This window comes from Prenolepis imparis, unplaced genomic scaffold (genome assembly GCF_030444845.1).
Source record: "Prenolepis imparis isolate NDT839.2.m4 unplaced genomic scaffold, iyPreImpa1.0 SCAF_294, whole genome shotgun sequence".
Taxonomy (NCBI): Eukaryota; Metazoa; Arthropoda; class Insecta; order Hymenoptera; family Formicidae; genus Prenolepis; species Prenolepis imparis.
In genome coordinates, this window is record NW_028141452.1 from 12,244 (window position 1) to 23,525 (window position 11,282).

General features: G+C 26.2%; 1 pseudogene across 1 annotated transcript; it reads left to right on the forward strand.

Annotated features, from left to right (window-relative positions):
• The first annotated feature begins 353 nt into the window (after nt 1-353).
• On the forward strand, nt 354-9,148 carry LOC145948240 (aminopeptidase N-like; annotated as a pseudogene). Its single transcript, XR_014427302.1, has 8 exons — nt 354-815; nt 1,121-1,587; nt 2,595-2,778; nt 4,150-4,312; nt 4,967-5,036; nt 6,581-6,948; nt 7,915-8,210; nt 8,915-9,148. The product of XR_014427302.1 is annotated as an aminopeptidase N-like (transcript).
• The last annotated feature ends 2,134 nt before the right edge of the window (nt 9,149-11,282 follow it).

An 11,282-nucleotide genomic window follows, 5' to 3' on the forward strand; every position in this document is an offset into this window, starting at 1 on the left:
ACATAAACCTGGTGATAATAACTTATTGGTAATAAGCATTATAAACTCCAAAGAAGTCCAGTTATTAAATGGAATTATTTTATACATATTTTATATTTAAATGTATAATTTCATATATTATATAGAAATACCTTATAAAAGTGAAGAATTATTTAAATAGATTGCGTATATTTTTTAAAAATTTCTGTAATATTTTTTAATACGTTTCCCTTTTCTGACTGATCGATCAATTTTGCATTTTTTGCATTAACTTGCTCTCTGCTTCCGTTTTCTGTTTTACTTACTCTTAGCAAGGAAATGTTTTTGCAGATGGCTGAAACGAGATTTGACAAGATGTTTTTAAAATTGTCATTGAATACTTTATTATACATTTTTGTAATGACAATGGCTTTTTCTATCGATGAAAATGCGAGAAATATATGGCATGATGAGACTGAATTTCGTCCGTTGAATCGTCTGGTACTGCTTCATTATTATTTGAAGATATCGCTGATGCCAGGTTACGTATCCCATGGAGAATCCAATATTACTGTTTATGTCAATTCTGCAACACGATACATAACTTTACTCATATCAGAATATATGAATATAACAAAGGTAAATTTAGAGTCGTCCGACAGTGGAATAATCTATGTACCAAAGCTTTCATATAGCCATAATAAGGATATTGTCGTTCTTGATTTTGCCGAACAATCGTTGCCTGAAAATAACTTGGAATGCGGAGTTTATACTCTACATGCTAAGTTTTCAAACTATATTAATGATACGATAGAGTTTACACAAACTTGGTACACACACGAGAATGAAGATAAAAAGTGAGTATATATATAATATACATATAAATAATAAGATATATTTAAAAAATGAGTTATTATTTAAATTAAATATATATATAATTTAAAACAAATAAAAACATTTTGTCATTTCTTTGATAGTTTTACTGCAATTTTAATATTTACTTTATACAATTTAGCATACTTGCCTCTAATAATAAGATAATAAAATAAATGTTACAAAACATTATATTTCTCAAACTCTGTTTATTAATCGCATTTATACCTTCTGCGATCTTTAATATTTCTGTACCAACAATAGTTAAAAATTTGTCATTAAAATGTAGGTTCGTCGCAACATTATTCCAGAAACCCGACAATTATTTCCCTGTTTGGACATGCTGACATTTCAGTCCTTCTTTAACATCACAGTAGAACATGATAGTGGATACAAAGTTTTGTCGAATATGCCAATACGAAAGTATCAATATACGGTTAATGACACGATGGTTACGCATTTTCATATGTGCCCTCGGATGTTTGTAGACGATGTAACGTTAATTCTGATGACGTCTGATATGATATCTTCAGATCTCACCAGATACGATTCTTATTCTGAGAAAATAATGATCAATACGTGGTGGCCATCGCACTTGGTACCTTACATTGAATTTGCGCGAGATGTTGTCGGAAATGTAACCATATATTTGGAAGACAATTGGGAGATCTTGAAGAGAGGCCCTAAAGTGGATTATGTCGTTATTCCGAATTTCAGGGACAAAGTCATGCAAATTTGGGGACTGCTATTTTACGAGTAATACCTACATTTAAGAAACACAATAATGATTATAACTTATTAAAATATATTTTATTTTCAGCTTTTAAAATTAAAAAAATACAAAGACATGCATTTTTATACGGTTATTATTAGAATTTGTAGAAGCTTAATTAAAGAGAGATTTATGACAAAATTTCCCGGTTATTTTAGAAAGAAATTTATAACGTCATATTAATTTAATACGTTAGAAATATATGTATTGATGCTTAAAGTAATTTTAATAAATGACAATAATACATGTATAAATAATGCATGTAAAAAATTTATTTAGAAAGAATTTAATACGTCAGAAATTTATGTATTGATGCTTAAAGTAATTTTTATAAGTAATTTTAATAAATGACAATAATACATGTACATATAACCCTAAAATTATAGAATAACTACATTTATATATATTTATCATGTAATATAGCTACATTTATTTATTTATAAATTCAAAAAATCAATTTAAAATTAATTGGATTACTATATACAAGTTTAAGTTTTAATGTTAAGGACATATGTTATTATATCTTTATCATTGAATTTATTGTGTACTTTTATTATATTGTATGAGTATGATATCTACATTTTTTTGTATTAATCAAAGAATTGTTAGAAGATTTATTTTATCACACATCGAAGAAAAAATATGGGAAACATAAAATATCTGGCTTATTATATTTTTGATAAAGAGAGATAAAGAGAAATGTACTTAAAGTTATAAATAAGATAATTGGAGATATAATTAACATAATACATAAAAATACATTGTTACAAAAAATTAAACTTTTTTTATATATCAAAGTATAATTAATTCATTTATATGTGCTTGTTAAAATACTATTTTTTGCTTGATAGGATAAATAATCTTGAATCTTGAAAATAAAAATATTTGAATTATTTTGCACTATTATATATGCAACTTATAGTTTTAATACAAGCTAAAAATGCAGGCTTATAACAAATATCGACATAATCCTGTTATGTACAATTTTCAGTGAAACATATATTTTCTACAATGAAGAATTACATCCTGCTGGGTTTAAAACTGTAGCAATACGTGCAATAGCTCATGATATAATATATCACTGGTTCGGTGATCTCTTGAATCCGTGTTGTTTTAAACATTGGTGGTTAAACGAGGGCTTCATTAAGTTCGTCGAAACGTATATCGTTGATAAGGTTTTTTATTATTATTATTATTTTTATATTATTATTATTATTTTTATATTATTATTATTATTTTTATATTATTATTATTATTTTTATATTATTATTATTTTTTTATATTATTATTATTAATCAGATTTAGGATGAATAATGAGATGAAAGGGGCGAGGTACTGGGAAGAGGAAGAGAAGAAGAGGTGTTGGGTGTGTGGGGGGGGAAGAGGAGACGTGGGAACATGTGCTGGGGGAATGTGAGGGATGTAGTGGGGAGGGGAACTGGTGGGAGAGGATGAGGGAAATCTTGGAACAGGGGGGAGAGGGGGAGTGGTGGTTGAGGGAGTTAGAAGCGAAAAGGGGTGAAGGGAGGGAGGATAAAGATAAGGGAGGGAGGGAGATGGAAGGGAGAATGGAAGGATGAATGTGGAATGTGGAGAAAATGAAAAGGAACTGGAAGCCGATGCGTTAATTAGTTAGGGACAGCGCTCTCTCTCTCTTTGAAGAAAGATAGATAGGGTAGGCTAAGTCGTAGATGCGAGCGAGAAGTAGAACTAAGTAATTGCGGCGTGTGGTTGTGACAGGTGATATGAGCGGCGTATGTAGAAATGTAAAGATGAGTGGAAAGAGAGTAGGAGGAATGTAAGAGTTTTGTAAGAGGTTCGGGAACGCTCCTCACAAAAGCGCCTTCAATCCCCAAGGGGGAGAATAAATCTATCTATCTATCTATTATTATTATTAGTTTTATATTATTAATATTATTTTTATATTATTATTATTTTTTTTTTTATAATATTATTATTATTTTTATATTATTATTATTATTTTTATATTATTATTATTATTATTTTTATATTATTACTATTATTTTATGTTATTATTATTTTTTTTATATTATTATTATTATTTTTATTATAAATTATTATTATAAATTTCTAATACTAATTTATAAGATTTTCTGTTAATATCGTGAACACATAAAAAGATCTGAAATTGTCTCCCCTCTATTAGTTAAAAATAGAAGAAATATAAAAAAATATTAAATATATAATATTAAATATAAAATAAATTTTAAATATCCTTTTTTTTAAATTTCTTACAATATTTTAATAATAATTTTAAAAAAGACATTATAGAGCAGATAGCAAGTATATTTAAATTTTGTATTATAATTTGGAAAATTTTGCAAGTTTATTTTTTGAATAATTTTAATATTATTTATATGTCAAAATACTTACATATCACGTGTAAATTTACAACTACTATAAAATTATATAATATTATATTATACAAAATATAAGAGCTTTCTTTAAAAATAACGAATAATTGCATATATCAGTGCGTAATATAATGCAAGTATTGTTAATGCAAGCTTATTTTCTGTCTCTAGGTCTTTCCAAATTCTCGGATGATGGACTCGTTCATAATTCAAGATCTACACGAATCGCGTTATTTAGACGTTTATTTTCCTTCCGATATTTATGGAGAATTTGCAAGAGATACATTTAAAAAGTTTACAATTCAGTCACTTTCTATTCGTTATCGTATTATAGGTATGTATATATGTATGTATATCTGTGAATTATATATAATTTAATTACTTTAAATTAAAATGTATATATACATATTATATATTTATATAAAAAAATTTGTAAATAATATAATTAAACAATAGTTAAATTGCTAATCATAAATATCTAACAATAAGAAGAGATTAAACAATTTTAATTTTACATTTATTTCTTTTAATTTTGATTAGTCTATAAAAGAAAAAAATTTAGTAAAAATAAAGATAAGAGGAAGCACTTCCGATGATCTTGACCTCGACATATGTTGTCCCTGCCATATGATGGCTCTGAACAATATTTTAGAAAGGTTTTAGAGTCGATTATTTTTCATTAAAAAGTTATTAACAAATAAAATTGACAATGTAAATATGAGTTTAACTCCATACTTTGAATTTAACCTGGCGTAAATACTACATTATTTACATATTTACGTTTATAGATATTTTAAATGTTGTTCATGGTCATCACATTAACAACATATGTCAAGGTCAAAGTCAAGGGAAAGTGCCTCCGCTCATCTTTATTTTTACTAAATTATTTTACCTTAAAATTATTTAAAGTATATATGTACATATATAATTATACATATTTATATAATATTTACATAATATAATTATATAATTTATATTACTATAATAGGACCCATTTTATGGCGCATGTTAGAAAGTGTATTTCCCAATAATACATTTTGGATGAGTATCAACACGAAGTAAGTGACAAACACATTGTAATATATGTATAATAGTTATATATCAAAAAAATATATATATAAAAACATGCAGGAAAGTATATATACAGAATAAAAATAAAAATGTATTTTTTTTAAACAAAATAAAAAGATATACATTAAGTTCATAAAATTAGTGTGTCCAATGTATGAGTATCCAAATTTGCCTATGTAACATACAAAAATTTGAAAAATAAAAAATCAGTGAACGTTAATAAAAAGTTAAATCAGTCCACAAAGTAGTTAATAAAAACAGACGAGATCAACTATAATAAAAATATATATATACACAAAAGTACTCAGATAAAGTAAACAATAATATATATTGAATTCTTTAAATACAACAAATTTAATATTTCATAAAATATAATAATAAAAAATTAAGTAATTAAGGAAACAAATTATATATTAGCATTATTTTATGCAATCTGTTGATTGTCACTTTATTTTCTTAAGAAATCACGTTTAAGCAATAAAATATATATCCAAGCAGCATATTTTTATTCAACAAGAAATTGTTTGGTTTTACATGTTAAATAAATAATAATATATATGATAACAATTACATATAATATGTTTAACTAAATACTTTGTAATAATGTATTAACAAAGAAATTTTATCTCGTTTATTCTATATTTCACGGTGCTTTCAATGTGATTTTATTTTATGATAAGAATTTGTAATTGTTACTGCAAAACGAGGTTTGCATCTAGACAAAATAATTCTTCGATGACATACACAACAAATTACAAATCCATCAAAAAATTTTGTCTATGTTTGAATCTGGCTTGCATCAAAAGTTGCAACATTTTTATAGAACTATAAATTATTATTATATTGTAGATAAATTATAGATTTTGTCATATTAAACAATGTCGCGTTTTTTGTGTTAATTGGTCCATTTTTGGATCAAATCATTTAAGAAATTTAAATCTCGCGCGTTTGTGCGTTTTGTTTATTTTTAAAATATAATTCGGTTCGAATAATTCGCGAATTTTGTAGAATTTTCGTTAAAGTGTTTTTTTTTGTTTATTGATTATATTTAAAGTAATTTATTTCAAATTAAATTGGAGTTAATTCATAATTTCAGATTTTTATGTAGTTTTAAGATTACAGAATTTGATAAAAAGAGAAAAAGGATCTTAATCGTTAATTAAAGCTTGTTTGATTTGAAAAGTAATTCTTTTTGTTTAAACGCGTCGATCTCCTTTTTTGAGCATCTATTCGAAGATTAAAATTTGAAATTCGATTGTGTAATCATTTGTTGCCACACTATTGTCAGCGACAACTGATGTTATTATAATATACCTTTCGACAGCGACAATTATTCAAAGTTCGATTAAATTCTTTGACTTATTTTAACCTAAAAAAATATTCTTTCAAAGTTGTTATTAAAATAATAACTTAAAATAATATCTTCAAGCTGTATTCGTAATTAAAACGAATAATTAAGATTTTATATCTTCTGAATGTGAATCAATTATATTGTATGTAATATTTATTTCTACAACGTTAAATTTTACAGATCGACTTACTTTAATTCGATAACTCCCGATGATCTATGGAATATTATGCAGACCGCCATAGATCAAACAAAAATTAAGGACTACAAACTAAATATAAAACAAGTGATGAATAGTTGGACTAAACAGAATTATTGTCCTGTGCTAAATGCGATACGAGATTATTCTAGAGCTCACGTGAATATATCGATGGACGAAAAATTCAATCAAATACCATTTTTTATACCCGTCACCTATACTACGGAAACGAACATCAATTTCAACATAAGTTTGCCAACTATTGATTATTGTTTAACGGAGTCAAATCCCGAGTCAAAAATATCCATTAAAAATGAAGATCAATGGATCATTATCAATATACAACAAACTGGTAAATATCATCACATAATAGTATATTCTTATATTAGTATACATATATTTATTAAAGCTCCTGGATCCTCGCCGCGGCCATGTTGGATTCTGACGTCAGAGGCGAGAAAACACACGCTTAAAATTCTTAGATGCCATTTTTAAATGAAAATAAGATACTTCAATGAAACACTATTTTAGAAATGGCTTTAGCACACTTTTAAAATACCTCGAAAACTATATTTTTCCCTTGACAATTAATCAACAACCATAAAATAATCGTGATATCAGACTTTGTCATGAGGCGCATGTGTGAAGACCAGACGGACTGGGCTTAATATTATTTACAGTTATTTTACAGCTGTTGATTGATTATAAAGGGTAAAGGATAGTTTTCGAGATATTTTAAGAATGTGCTAAAGCCATTCGAAGTGCTGTTTCATCGAAATATCTTTTTATTTCGAAATGGCATCTAGGAATTTTTTAGTGTGTTTTCTCGCCTCTGACGTCACAATTCCAATATGGTCGGCGAGAAGCCAGGATCGAGCCTTAAATCATAATTATTTCCTTATTATTATCCATATTTTCTTTTATTATATTAAAAAGATCTTTTATTAAATATTTAAATTCTAATCAATTTTTATATAAAGATTAAAATTATATTTCACATATTTACAAATAATAATATTCTTTTAAAGTATTCTGCAATATTGCCATCAAATTTATACAACTTCAAGTTCTGTACGTCGTTTAATTTCTTGGAGTTTAATTTTTCATTCCAATTAACGGCGTAAAATAATTTTATAATTGATAACATTGATAAGAAATTTGCATTTTTTATTATAATATACATATGTATAAAAATATTAATTTCTTATACAGCTTTACATGCTTAAAATATAAGAAAATAAACTATATATGATTTGAAATATTTTTTATTATATTCATTCAAAAAAATAATCGATAAAATTTATTTGTTGAATAATAGGATACTATCGCGTCAACTATGATCCCGAGAATTGGCGAAGAATTGCACGTTATTTGAATTCTGAAAATTATACAAATATACATGTTTTTAATCGAGCACAAATTATCGATGACGCGTTTCATCTTGCGTTGGAGAAAAAACTGAATTTCTCTATATTCTAGGATCTTGGGAGCTATTTACCGAAAAGTGAGAAAAATTACATAGCATGGTACCCTATGATCAAAGCTTTTGAATATTTGTCGAACATTTTTGCAATTATAAATGTACCTGACAAGAATCTTCCTCCAGTACTCCAGGTATTTTACAAGTTGTAAAGTTTATCGAAAATCGTAATATAGATATTAGAGGTCAATACATATAAACTACTTTTATATCATAATTCTGATATAAGTTCATAAAATAGGATAATAGATAGTTATGAAAAAAAAACTTAATTATGTGCTAATTATATATGATAATCTTTTAATGATATGTTATTAATGCTTTTAATAATATGCTATTAAATTTTTTTACAAATCTTGATACAATTTTATGCATATCTTTTTTAACTGTTAATCGCAATGAAATTTTACAATTTTTATTTTAAATGAGATCATGTAATATAAATTTTGTTTTTACTTAATTTATATTTTGTTTTTCTTATAAACTTCTGCTGAAAAGACAAACTTTAATTTATAACTTAATTTAATTCACAGTTCAGAGTATCATATCCAAATTTTGAATTTGCGTAAAATTAAAAGTGTAAAAATAAGCGATTTTTTCATATATTATTAATTTGCTAAAAAAGGAATTAAAGGAAAAATTATTTGAAAAATAATTCATAACGTTAGAAATTTAAGTGAATTTATTAATTCGGAGCTTATTTTAATCACTAGCTGAAGTGATATAATATATAGTAATTGTGGTAAATAAAAATGTGTATTTTTTCTTCACATATATTATATTTAATTTTGTATATAATCTAATAATCGAATAGAAAAATGTATGTTTTAAATTGTAGGAAGTATTAGTGAAAATTAAAGTGTTGTTTGAACACAGAAATGAGCACATATATACATTCATATATAGATACGAGGATATACACGATCAAATGGAACCCATCGAAGACGATTTGAGTAAATATTTAAAACAAGAACTCATAAAATGGGGATGTGTTATCAATAATTACTTGTGCATAGAAGAAGCCAAAAATAAATTGGACTTGTATGTACAAAATTATATAATAAATAAGTAAGCTTTCTTTTAATCTTAATTATTTTTGTGTAGATTTTTTTATATCCCGTACGCATATGTTAAATAAATTACGTTAAAGAAAATGCCATATAAAATCAAATATAAATATATGTATACCTATTATAATATTGTATATAATATATGCCACATACGTATGTGTTTCTTGTTAACCTAATATAATTTCTGTTCATATATACAGAAAGAATAATAAAAAGAAATTAATGAAAAGCCGTTACAAGAATAATCTCTACATAGTTTTTACAACATGAAATAAATTTTGAAGAAATAAGAGAAAATTATTCTTATATTTCCTATATAAATTATTCATATAAATTTTTATATATCATATTATACTATATATTATACTATATTATACTATTATATACGTATATATATATATATATATATATATGTATACATATGTGTGTATATATATATATATATACATTGGAATTTTTTTTAGATTTCTTAATATATTCGATTTAAAAAATCGACACAATAGAAAAATATAAAAAATATATAAAAATGATAAAGAATAATAAAATATAAAATAGAATATAAAAAATAAAAATACAAATTAAGAAAAAATAAAAAAAAATTTTCTTCAAAAAATACATTGCAAAAAAAATTCTTATAATTATTATTTATCCATTATTCTTATCATTGTTTCCGTATGTACAAACAGAGATTATACAAAAGAAAGGACTCATTAGCGGATACATTTTATATATATATATATATATATATATATATATATATATATGTATATAATATATTTGCTTATATTTGCTTATATATGAATCTTTTTTCCGTATATTTATTCTATTATTAAAAAAGAGATGTAAAGTCGATACTTGCATATATCGAAGATCGTGTCACCGCTTTTCCGCGATATTGATTGTGCCGATGTCGAATAATCGTGCGAGGAAACCTCTTGACATTAATTTTATTATTTCCGAGTTATTTCGCGTTGTAAAAAGCGGAGCTGTCTCAAACACGACCGCACTGTTTGACAGCTGTCACAAATCTAAGATGTCCGCCGTGAGATGTGAATTTTGCTTAATATCCTTGAAATTGTCTAATTATTGTGCTTATTTCAGGATGATGATTTATTTTTTTATAAAAGTTTAAACTTTGAGTTAAAAAATTAAGGCCTGTGTAAGTCGTAAAACATTTTGTTCGGGTTCATTTTGTAGGCCTTGAAGAGACCTTTAAAACGCGCTCACAGAAAATGTTTTAGGCTTTATAAAGGCCTTAATTTTCGCGAAAAACGTTCAAACTTATTTGATTGCAAAAATTAAGGCCTGTATAAGTCCTAGAACATTTTCTGTAGGCTCGTTTTGTAGGCCTTTTTGACGTTAAATGTAAAATATCTTGTAAAATATTCAGTTTTCGGTAATCTTACTTTAATACTTTTACGGAATAATGAGACAAATCATAATTGATGTAAAAAAACACATAGTTGCTTTTAAGAAAAAGTACGCAGTTGCATGTTGCAAATTACATAAATTTTTTTATTCCAAATTTTTTCCAAAACCCCATTCCTGTCTCTCACCCAGTAGGTAGGGGGGAGGTTTTCACCCTTTAACTTTGAGAGAGACTCGGTTAACGTTATTCAGCCGAGTCTTTCCTCAATCCCCTGACGGTGTTGGGGAGGAAGATTATTACTCCCCTTCGCCATCACGTTCCCCTACGGGGGGTATGCCTCTATAAGGCCTAGAACATTTTTTGTGGGCTCGTTTTGTAGACTTTGAAAAACCCTTTAAAACCCGCCCAAGTCCGTTGCTTTACGACTTATAGTTTGATTAATTTTCGCGAATAACTTTCAAAATTAAAATTCTAAAATGTAAAAAACTATAATTCTTACAAGTAACACTACTCAAGTGCCATTCGCCGATATTCTTGAAACTTTGCACACACGTAGTACATCGAAAAACATTAAACACGTGTTTTTTTATTTTGGCTAACAAAGCGTTTTAAGGTCGGGTATAGTACCACTATCTTGCCTTCACTGGTCGGGTATAGTACCACTATCTTGCCTTCACTGGCTGGGTAGACCTTCCCATTGCCTTCAGTTTCCGCCATTTGGATGCGTCATATTGAATTTTTCATCCGCCACCTCTAGATTGATATAA